Source organism: Danio rerio, chromosome 23 (assembly GCF_049306965.1).
Source record: "Danio rerio strain Tuebingen ecotype United States chromosome 23, GRCz12tu, whole genome shotgun sequence".
NCBI classification, from domain to species: Eukaryota; Metazoa; Chordata; class Actinopteri; order Cypriniformes; family Danionidae; genus Danio; species Danio rerio.
The window spans coordinates 41,481,070-41,493,467 of record NC_133198.1 but is presented as its reverse complement, the minus strand read 5'-3'; the positions used below and the strand labels follow the sequence as shown (position 1 = coordinate 41,493,467).

Genomic DNA, 12,398 nt, shown 5'->3' with positions numbered 1-12,398 from the left:
ACATACTGTGAAAATGTTCTTGCTCTGTTAAAAATAATTTAGGAAATATTTAAAAAAGAAAAAAAATTCAAAGTGGGGCTAATAATTATATATATTATATATAATTATATATATATATATATATATATATATATATATATATATATATATATATATATATATATATATATATATATATATATATATAGTAATAGAAAGATATATAACAGTAAAATAATTTGAAATGATTTTCCACATATTTAAAAACATATGACATTAAAAACTAAATGCCATAACAGATTTTGAAATTAAAAAGTTGTGTATGTTAAATTTGTTGTGTTAGTTATAATAACTAAAATAAATAATTAACAGAATTAAAATTAATAATTAAAAGAAAATAAATGTTTTTTAAGCTAGAGTTGAGAGGGAAATAATTCTCATTCAAGCATTTTAATTGATGTATTGGAATAACCAAAAGGCAAATAGTAATGATTATATAATAAATATATTAACTAATAAATAACGTACATTTAAAAAAATAAGTAAAAATTAGAAATATGTCAATTATACTAAAATAATGAACATATTGATGTTAACTAGCTATAGAATAAACAAATATAATATAGCATAAGAAATATAATATAGCATAACACATATAAACAATAAAGACAAACATAACAAATAATCTTAAATATATCTATGCCAGTTAGCAAACTTGAAAGTTTTACTCAAATATAGTAACAGTCTTATCAACTCCCATTCATAATATTCTGTTTCAAATCAACAGCACAAGCTACACAATAAATCATGTATCAATTTAGTAACTAAAACAAACACATTTCAGCTTTTCCACTTCACAAATCCTTCCCTTGACTTCATTGTCCAATTCTTTGTAACTCTTTGTCTAAAATCAGCAACCTCAGAGTGAAAATTGTTCTTTTGTGATGCAGTTTCACAACAATTACATTAGCGCTCATCAATACCGTGGTGTCTTTGTTTACTCTGCTCAGATTAGCCTCAGTGAGGAGGAAATGACTCTTTTGTTGACTTTCATTTAAATGTGCTTTACCACAGTATCCAACTTAATCTCAGCCATCCACGCTCTAAAAAAACCCTCTAAATTAGTAGTTTTGTGATTTAACTTTGTATTTTTTATTGTTTATTTATGCTTTTAAATTGAATTGTTTCTTATAATCATGCACAAATCTCAGACAAATCTAACCTTCAGTTAAAAATCAAATTTAATTAAAATAAGTAAGAATTATTCTGGAAAAATATATATCAAAGTAAAAAAAAAACTAAAATCAAACAAAAAGTCCTCAGGGGTAGCTTAATTAATGTATTGGTGCCCATTGGGTAAAAGATTCATCTGAATTAACAGCAAAAGAAAGTCCAAGGCACTTTAAAAATGTGAAATGAATATTAAAAAGCCATTATTGGCATGGCTATTCCATAAAAACTGCAGCTACGCAATTCAGCAAACCCTTGCCTTCATCAGGGTAAAAGAGATTAGGTGCGTCTGGAGTTTTTTTTTTTTAACACTTTGATCTCGTGACTTGTGTACATAACAAAAAAAAAATATATTGAACCCAAGGTCAACCCAATACAGCACTGAGAGAGAAAACAAACAAACAAAAATAATGAAAATAAAATAAAAAAGATGAGTGTTATACTACATATTCCTCAAATAATACAACGTGAATGAAACCACAAAAATATGTAGATTTTAGTGCCATCTGAAATTGTCTCCTGAAACTATTAATTTTCTCAGATTACTATGTATAAGATGAGTAATTTCTCTTTTATGTCAATGAATATGTGCTTTTCATTACCTTTAATGTGAAATTAGTGAACATATTAATAGGAGTCTCTAAAAAATGCTCATTATAGAAGAAAATTTCACACGGCTTTTGCATCTGAACTCTTCATATATAAACAAATAATCTAGTGTACACTGCCTGACAAAAGTCTTGTCGTCGATTTCAGTTTTAAGAGCAACAAATAATAACTTGACTTCCAGTTGATCATTTATAAGGGTGGCAAGAGGTAGATTGTTCTGATGAATCATCTGTTGAACTGCATCCCAATCATCAGAAATACTGCAGAAGATCTACTGTGGGTCATGGACCCAAGGTTCCCGCAGAAATTAGTCAAGTTTGGTAAAGGAAAAATCATGGATTGGGGTTACATTTAGTATGGGGGCCTGCGAGAGATCTGCAGAGTGGATGGCAACATCAACAGCCTGAGGTATCAATACATTTATGTTGCCCATTACATTACAAACCACAGGAGAGGCCAAATTCTCCAGCAGGATAGCGCTCCTTCTCATACTTCAGCCTCCACATCAAAGTTCCTGAAGGCAAAGAAGGTCAAGATACTCTAGGATTGGCCAGCCCAGTCAGCAGATATGAACAATATTGAGCATGTCTGAGGGTAAGATGAAGAAGGAGGCCTTTAAGAAGAATCCAAAGAATCTTGATAATCTTGATGACTTTATGAATAAGTGATTTGAGTCATTGCAGAGATGTATGGATGCAGTCCTCCAAGCTCTGTATATTCTATACTGGACATTATTTCTGTTAAGTGACAAGACTTTCGTCTAAGCAAAGTCAGACCTTACTGTCATGACTAAATAATTAAAAATCAAGGAATGGTACTTTGGTAAAATAAGTGTAATCTAGAGGCCTTTGCCTTTCATATAAGCCAACTCTGATACCAAATGATCAACTACAAGTCAACTTATTATTTGCTGTTCCTAAAACTTGGATAGGCGAGAAGACTTTTGTCAGGTAGTGTACACATAAATGCACATAAACATACACGTACCTACAAATACACACACACATATGCATTAAAAATACATTAAAATATATAAATGAACACAAAATAAAATGAATTAATTAAATAAAAATTAAAATAAAAAAATAAATTAATAGAAGAAAAAAATAAATAAATAAATAATAAAAAAAATACATAAATAAAAAAAGAAATACGATTATTCCTTTGCCTCTAACGTGATTTATTGAATATGTTTACAGTATTCAAGGCAAGTATATAAGTAACTAATGAAATGGCCTAAAATTGAAAAGTAATCCTTTACTTTCTCAGTGGAAAGGTTATTTAAATACAGTATATTTGCTTTATAAATGATTACACCCAACCTTAAAAACCTAAGGCGGAAGTCATCATTCTTGATCTTTCTTCCATCAACTTTTAACTTTAAACGTTCGCAAAGGGACTTTTATGAACATGTTTAATAGTTTAAAGTGCTATATTGTCTGGGTTGGTGTTGTATATTCCACTAAAAACCCTTGTAATAAACTGCCAGCACATTTTCTCTTATTTCACAGACTTATTTCTCTCTCTATATTATTTCTTACACACTATATTATACTAAAATGTCAATAAAAGCCACTTTGTTAAACTGTCGAGTTGAATTTTCAACATCAAAAGTCGACAGAGCAGAGATCAACATCCCACAATGCAATTCATAACCGTAAATAAACAGAAAACTTTCCTACTAGATAGTTTGTGGTATAGTTGCACTTCCTAATAAGCTGCAGTTTAGCGAGTCCTAATAAATGTCCGGCGCTGTGCTGCGTTGCTGAGAGGGGGGTTGTGTTCCCCTGGGGATAATATCAAGCCAAATGGCCGGTCAGCCAATAATGACGGAGGAAAGTAGGGCAGAAGGCATCATCATCACAACGTTTGGAGAAAGAATGGCTGTAGTCACTGATTACACTCCAAAGAATGACATTCGCCTTATGTTAAGCTGAATCAAATTAGGCTTGGGAGTCATTTTAACTTGACATTAAACTGGATTAAAGGAGCTTGTATAACTGAAATAAAAACTTAGTTTAATAGGTTAATTAATAATAAAAACATGTGGTCTAGAGTTGGGTGTAATTATTTAGAAAGTAAATATACACTGTATTTAAATAGCTGAAAATGACTTTTCAATTTTAGGTCATTTAATTAATTACTTATATATCTGTATTTAAATACTGTATAATAAATATATTCAGAGAAGCAAAGTCATTGTTATTATTTTGTATTTATTCATTTAAAGTGTATTTAAAATTATTTTATTATTCATTTTAATCTTAAATATTTATTTATTTTTTACTTTTTATTTATTATTAAATCATATTTTTCTATTAATTATTTTTATTCACTTATTTTAATGTATTTCTTTACAATGTTAATGTTCTTTTAATGTATATATTTAGTAATTTTTTATGTAATTATTTATTTAGTACTTGCCTACACTGATATATATTAATTCCAGAAAAATATTTTTTTGTTTTTATCTAAAATTTGTTTTTTAAGATTTGTGCATGCTTATAAGAAACAATGAACTGAGTAACAATTTTATGATTTTACATATTATACATATGAAATATGGTGTCATTACTTTAAAACGGAGACTTTTTTGTTACAGTGTTTGAATTTTCTTTATTGTTTTTTTATCATTATTATTAAAGTTAAAAAGCCCTGTTTGACTCTAAATTTGAAGAAATAATTTAGTTGAATTGTATTGTCGATGCATTGAAATGTATATGGATTTTAAAGTAGTACTGAGTCAGGTTATTAAATTTCTTATTAGGTAAAAACCTCAAATGTAATTTAAATACAATTGCAATAAAAATGTATTACTTTTTTTTTAGGTAACTTATACCTATCACTGATGTTGTTGTGACTGATTGACGATTACATTATTAATATATATGCTTTATCATTATATATATATATATATATATATATATATATATATATATATATATATATATATATATATATATATATGAATATGAATGATACATAAATTACATTTTTTTTACACTGGAAAAAATGTCCTGTCTTGCTTCTATTCCAAATATCTAAAAAAAAAATCTTAAATCAAGAAGGATTTAAAAAAAAATAATAACTCTGTTTTCGGTTTGAAACAAGATTATTTTATTTACCTGGCAGGATTGTTTTGATGTTTTAAGGAAAAACTTGATTTGATATTTCTGAAAACAATAGAATGTGTTTTACTTGTCTAGAAAATTCTTTTTGATTTAAGAAATTTGTAAATATTTATTTATTGTAAATTTCTATATATATAATCGTAGGTTATGAATAAAATATGCTTATTTTGTTAGAATTCTATAATATGTACAGTATAATACACTTTTACTACAGTATGGTTTTCCTATAAATCTCTATAGTGTTTTTTCCATGTGTGCTGCCTTAATGACATTTCATGAAACAAGTTCTGCAAGTTTTGCATAATGGCTGTTAAAATTGCAGTGAAGCAAAGCAAAAGGAATACACTGCTGAAAACAAACACGTTTATTAGTATTGCAAGTGTTGGAAAACATTGGCATCCACAGTATGAAAAATGCTATTGAGGTCAACAGTTACAGGTTTTCAACATTTTTCCAAATATCTTTTTTGTGTTTAGCAGAAGAAAGTAACTGAGACAGGTTTATGATGAGTGAAAAGTGAATCCATGATGACAAAACTATTTTTTGGGGGGTGAACTATCTCTTTAATGGTGGTATTATGTGTGTGTGTGTGAGTGAGGGAGACAGAGAGTGTGTATGTGTGAGTGAGTGTGTTTATTTGTGTATGTGTGTGCAAACGTGTATGTGTATGCGTGCGAGTCGATATTTGTGTGTGTATGTGCTTGTGTGTATCTGTGAGTCTATAACTGTGTGTATTGAGCAGAGGGCACACACGTGTGTTAGCAGCTTAGAGAGAGTGTTTTGTGGAGTTTACTGAAGTCTGCTTTTGTGTTAGTGTGTCTGTCAGGAGCAGATGACTGCATTGTCCTGCTTTGACTGCTGGCTGTTGGGCATCAGCCACATACTAATCAGTGTGTATAACTACAACTAATGATGAGAACTTACTAACCTCAAAGCCAATATTAATGTTATATTAACGTCATCAAGCGTTTGTCCTATTAACAGTGGTTTAAAGTAGCTTATTACAAATACTCTAATTACTGTAATTGAGTAGTTTTTCTCAGGAATTGTACGAAGTAGTTTTATAAATGTGTACTTTTACTTTCCCTTGAGTACATTTTTAGTGCTGTATCTGTACTTTTACTCCACTACTTTCCTTCAGCCTGCAGTCACTACTTTATTATTTCTTGTCTATGAGGATTAGAAAAATCAGTCCTGTTATTCCTGACCAATCAAATCACACATAGAAGGAAAATCTCAGCATACTGAACTACCTCAAGACATGGTCAATTAATAATTGCAGCAAACTGTTTGGAAGCATTAAAAGTGTCCAAGAAGATGTTTAAAATCTTTACACGCATTGACCCAGAGACTGTTGAGATGCATGTCACTGATGACAAGATGACGGATGTTTACTGTATGATGACCATAATAGCCGTAACACCCAGCAGGGACAGGACGTCAACATGACGCCAGACTGACGTTGTACCCCAACGTCCCAACGTCATGGGGACGTTGCATTTTCTTTGGAAATGAAAATCAGGTCGACATCGGAACCCAATGTCAGGCTGACTTCAATGTCCAACGTCCAACATAAAATCAACCTAATATCAACGTCTAATGATGTTACAGCTCAGGGCCGGAGTGAGACTCCTCTTCAGCCCTGGAGTTTCAAGCCTCAGACCGGCCCACCTCAGTTCACGACTGCCTATATTAAAATAAGGTCATTTCCAATTCAGTTTCTAATTACAATATCATGTCTTTTTTGTGAAAACAGCTGCTTTAGAACTTTAAATGTTCAACAACCCTAACAGTATTATATATCTTAACAATAAAAATGAAAAAAGAAAAAAAAAACATCCTCAGACTAGGATCAAACCCCAGTCGGCAGTGTCCGAATCTAAAGTGCTAACCACTGGACCACAGCAGTTGTATATTGAGAGGTGACTCATCTGAGTTATATCATCAATAACCTGCAGGCTGGTTATGTATGAATAAGCTGCGGTAAGATAATGAATAAGACGACTGTGGTCAAATAAATGAATTAATTTAAAAAGTGTGACTGCTGAGAGCAACAGATTCTGGAGCTAGTGAGGGAATGTTACCTCACGGCCAAAAAATTCTACCGGTCCTCCCGATTAGCCAATCCGGGCCTGTTATAGCTTGACGTTGTGTGGACGTTACCACTATGACGTAGGGTTGGGTGATGTCGACTAATTTGGCATCGTATGTTGTCTAATATAAAACATTGCGAAGGACGATGGCATCATCGTCGTAGGCGGTGGTGAATTAATTATTTATGAATAATTAATGAAGTCATAACGAATTAATCATTTGTAGCCTACCATTTCAACTACCAGACCCGTATATTCTTTGTTTTACCCATAACTAAATCATAAATAAATAAAGATAAGTTACACACAAATTCCCACCTGTCAATCACTTTTTCCGCAGGACTCTGGCATGAATAGGCAGAGTGATCTGTGGCATTATATCGGCGTCGACAAACTTGGTTGATAAAAATGGTGCACAACCAACAGGAACCAACCAACAGTCTCTGAGGTTTTCACTAAAATTACTTTAAGTACAAGCGTGAAAGTGAACGACTGAAGCAGTGTACTGACGCTGTGACACGTCACCTGATAGATTGAAAAGACTGAAGAGTCGTTATATAGAGACAAGATCAATTACATATCATAGTAAACAACTATAGTGAGACGCGAGACCTAAACAGCTCTCTGCGATTTTGTGCTCAAAGCACCCGCTGACTGCTGGAGCTCAGACGAGCACGTACGCTGCAGCGCATGATAGTATGTGTGTGTGTGTGTGGTCATGTGATGTGCGTTTTCAGTGGTATAATGAGGAAGGAGGGTTTTTCAGAAATGCTATAGGTGAAACGTCAGTGTGGATGTGGATCGTTTTTAATTTAAATCTAAGACATATTAGTGTAAATGGGGCCGTGTGTATTTTTCGCGAGCGCGTTGCTGTTGCGACGAGGCGGGGCAGAGGATCGCAATGCCAGCTCACCATTGTCATTTCTATCGGCGATGGATGATGGCATCGTCTATCGATCCCAACCATACTATGACATCTATCATAAGTATTTTGGTTGCCATACCTGATGAATAAATGTCAGTATTTGACGTCAATATGACGTTGGTTTAAGATGTTGGCTTGATATTGGATTTTAGTCACTTTCTAACACAACCAAAAATCAACCAAACATCAACATCATTTGACGCCATTATTGGACATCAAAAAACGTTGTCCTTAGACGCTGGCTAGACATTGAATTTTGGTCACCTGACATCACAACTTAAATCTAACCTAATATTAACGTCTTAAGACGTTGTTTACCTGCTGGGCAATACCTAAATGCACTACAGAATGTTACGTTTACACACATCCACAAATTACATATAAATGCATCAGCTTTCTACAGCGTAATATTCACTACTCACTACTATTGAATACTTTTGAAAGCTCTACTTTTTACTTATACATTGAGTAATATTCACTAGATACTTTTATTCTACTACATTTTTTACGCAAGTAACGGTACTTTTACTTGACTTTACTTTCCCCACTGCCTATTAAACAGACAAATAAGTCCAGCACAGTCAAGAACGGACTTTGCCTGATGAGCAGCCACATTGCAACCACTGGGAACACCTTAGCAACAACATAGCGACTTATCAGGACAGCTTAACAGTCACATGCTACATGCTAAAACCACTGCAAACTTTCGAACAACCTCATAGCAACATATTAAATACGACCAGAATTCCTTAGACACCGCATGGCAACAAGTTAGACACATAATGCCTCACAGTAAAACCACACCAACATCATATTCATAGATTTTGCATGATTGTTTTCTTTACGAACAAATACGCTACATCTGATTTGAATGACTTCTGTTCGGCAGAGGAAATTCCGTTTTTAAATGATAACTAATAAAAAAGCACCTCTATAATTGGCTAATAGTGCCCTGAAGTGTAATTGTGTTGTTTACAAATTATTATTATTATTATTATTATTACTTTTTGACTATATGTGTAATTGTATTTATTGTAATTTCTTTTTAAAATTCTACTTTCTGTATTAATATTTTATGTTAGGCACCTATAGGGTCTGAGACTAACTCAATTTGGATTCTCTGTATGTCCTGTACATGTGGTTGACTTGACAATAAAGCTGAGTTTGATTAATAGATGCATGATACTTTGGGATATGCTGTTGCCTTTTTATATACAGTTGAAGTCAGAATTATTCACCACCCTTTGATTCTTTTTTTTTTTTTTTACTTTTTTAAACATTTCCCAGATGATGTTTAACAGAGCATGGAAATTTTCACAGTATGTCTGATAATATTTTTTCTTCTGGAGAAAGTCTTTTTTGCTTTATTTCGGCTAGAATAAAAGCAGTTTTTAATTTTTTTAAAAATATTTAAAGGTCAATATTATTAGCCCCTTTAAAGCTATATTTTGTTTCGATAGTCTATATATAAATACTATATAAATAAAATTATATATAAAACTATATATAAATACAGTGTTCAGAATAATTGAATACACCCCATTTTGAAAATGAATATTTTTATCCATTTCTCAGTGAATAAAGGCAATGTATTTAGGTGCATTTGAACAAAACAGGTTTATTAAACAGATATATTTATTAAAATAATATTTTAGTCACCAAGCATATTTAGAAATTGAAAGATAATACAATTAAATTCAAGCAAAATATTGCAAAAATTTTTCAACTCAATTTTTCTTATGATTTTTTCTCTTTTTTAAATTTGTATTTATATTTTTCTATTACATATCAATTTGGGTGTGCTAGTTTTTTGACCGTTATCGTAAGTTATTTTATTAGATAAGCTCCAGATTCGGCTTCAGTATTGACTAATCTAATGTATATGCACAAATACAATAATGTATAGCTTCCTATTATAAATATGAATTTAAAAGATAGATTTGTGAGGGGCGTACTTATATATGGTGAGTAGGGTTGTAACAATATACCGGTATGACGGTTTACCACGATTTGAACGTGCACGATTATCATACCATGAACAATTGCATATCAACGGTTTTAACCCTTAAAGACCGAGACAGCCGCCCGCGGCTAAAAATAAGTATTGCTCTTAAATGTTTAATAACTTTTGATCCGCTGATCCAATTCATACAATTCAAAGATTGGCATAAAGAAGAGAATCTCAGCTTTCCAGTGCTGTATCACATAACATTCGCGGAGAGAAGGCTTTCAGAGGCTCCGGAATCAGTGCGGTTACGTCATCAACATTTGACAACACTGATTTGACAAAGAAACGCTCGTCACTGTGTCTCCGGACAAACCAGACATGATACATTGATGCATTGTCCCTCCTCCATGCCCAGATTGGTTCAAACTCGCTATATCACAACCAATAAGCATAGGTTTCGCTTTTGTTTGTGGACCAAGCTTTTTGAACAACACGGAATGAGAGATAGGCATACATTTATGCGCGGCTAAATAAAACGCAAAAAAAAAAGTTTTGCATGAAATAATTCTCATACTAAGTACTTTTGCATGCACAGCAGCACAGAAACATGACAAAATAGTGACACAGCAAAGACGAACTGCTGCTCTTGCTGTTTTCAAAAGACGCAAATGAAGGTGCAGCTGTTTGTCTGCATTGCAGACAACCATATCCATATCCACAGACAACCATATCCATGCTGGCACATAAAACCTAAGGATGTTCCATATTGAATCTAGTTTCGTTATTTAACTATTTATAGTATAGTAAATATTTATGTCTATTTTTTACTGAGGATTTGCACCATGTTTATTTGGACTTTATTTGGACGTTGACACATTATTTATTATTTTCTTATTTTTATTTGTTCATTGTAAGTGGTGTTGTTTATAGTAACTAAAAATATATTATTTGGAAAAAGTCAAATTTGCTTCACTGTTCTATCATTTTGTAACATTTGTAACATACCGTATACCGCGAAACCGTCAAACCGTGGTATTGTTTTAGACGATTATCATACCGTTACAACCCTAATGGTGAGCACTGTATGTTCATATAATACATCATTTTATATAATATACAGTAACGGCACAGCAAAAAAAATTCATAAATTAGCAGTTTTCTGTATTTTGTAATTCATGTTTCTGTGACGTCATCGACTTTCGCTTTCAGATTTAAAGGGCTAGCATTGCACCAGACCCCCGTAAGTGGTGTCGTTTGAAAGTGTGGAATCTATATTTTATGCACATATCCATCACTTTAATTTTTAAATCTACTGTATAAAAGTTATTTACACTTAAATAAACAGTATTTTGGATACCTGAGCTAGGTATTTTATATTGGTTCATTGTCATATTTTTTCATATGACACATGTACAAGTTATAGCTCAAATGAAAGCTCTTGCCGGTGCTCATACAGTTCTTGCATTCTTTTTACTGAATTATATTCATATGCCAAACAGTTGTTGAATGAACTGTGGTGTTTCCATGGCGCAGAAATGTAAACAATACATTCATGATCAATAAGCAGCCCCAGATAGCACAGACAGCGGTCATCTCTTACCTTATGCTGTGCGCTTCAGGGCCATTCTCCTCTGTTTTTGAGGTGATGTGCATAAGTAATCCTTTAATATGTCTGATTTGGTCCAAACACAGTGAATTATGTTTGATCAAACAAAAGAATAGTGAAATATGTAAACAAGGATCGGTCTCTGTGGCTTGTATAGCATCTCTCATCAGTTGGAATACAATAACTTTTGCATAGATTATGGTGGAGACATTTTTCTTTTTTCCTATGATTACAGACATGTGCAGGAACCAACAAAATTAATTACAGCACGGTAGACCACACAGAACCTAAAAGGTACACTTTCAAATTTGAGTTTATAAAAAAAATAAAAATACAAAAAGCGCCTTTTTTTTTAGGTGTTTATTATAACACAGACGACATATACAGTTATTTTAAACACTTTCAATGGTGTTTTATGAAAATTCAAAGGGTTTTCTTTAAAATGATACCAAATTTCTGCATTTACACCTCTGCAAGTGGATTTGGGAAGCTTTTAAATTTGGGTAGGCAAAATCCAGGCAGAAATCCCCAAATAGCAGCAGAGTTTAAGTGGTTAATTTTCCCCATTTATTTATGCTTTTGAATCAAATTGTGGGGGCTTAATCTTTCTTCTGACAACTTTTACCCTAAAAAAAAGTGACTTAACATTTGTAATAGTTTAAAGTATATTGTCTGGTTTGGTGTTGTACATTTCCTGTTATTTGACAGCCTTATTTATGTCTATATATTATTTCTTAAACATTTTATTATTTAAAACGACTAAAATGTCAACAAAAGTCACTTTGTTAAACTGTGGAGTTGAATCTTCAGCATCAAAAGTCGACAGAGCAGAGATCAACATCCCATAATGCACTTCAAAACCATAAATAAAATGGAA

The 12,398-nt window shown here is 32.2% G+C and overlaps 1 long non-coding RNA gene across 1 annotated transcript in view; it reads left to right on the top strand.

Annotated features, from left to right (window-relative positions):
• LOC137489144 (uncharacterized) overlaps positions 1–12,398 on the top strand; it is a 34,329-nt gene that overhangs the window by 16,257 nt on the left and 5,674 nt on the right. The window lies entirely within an intron of this gene.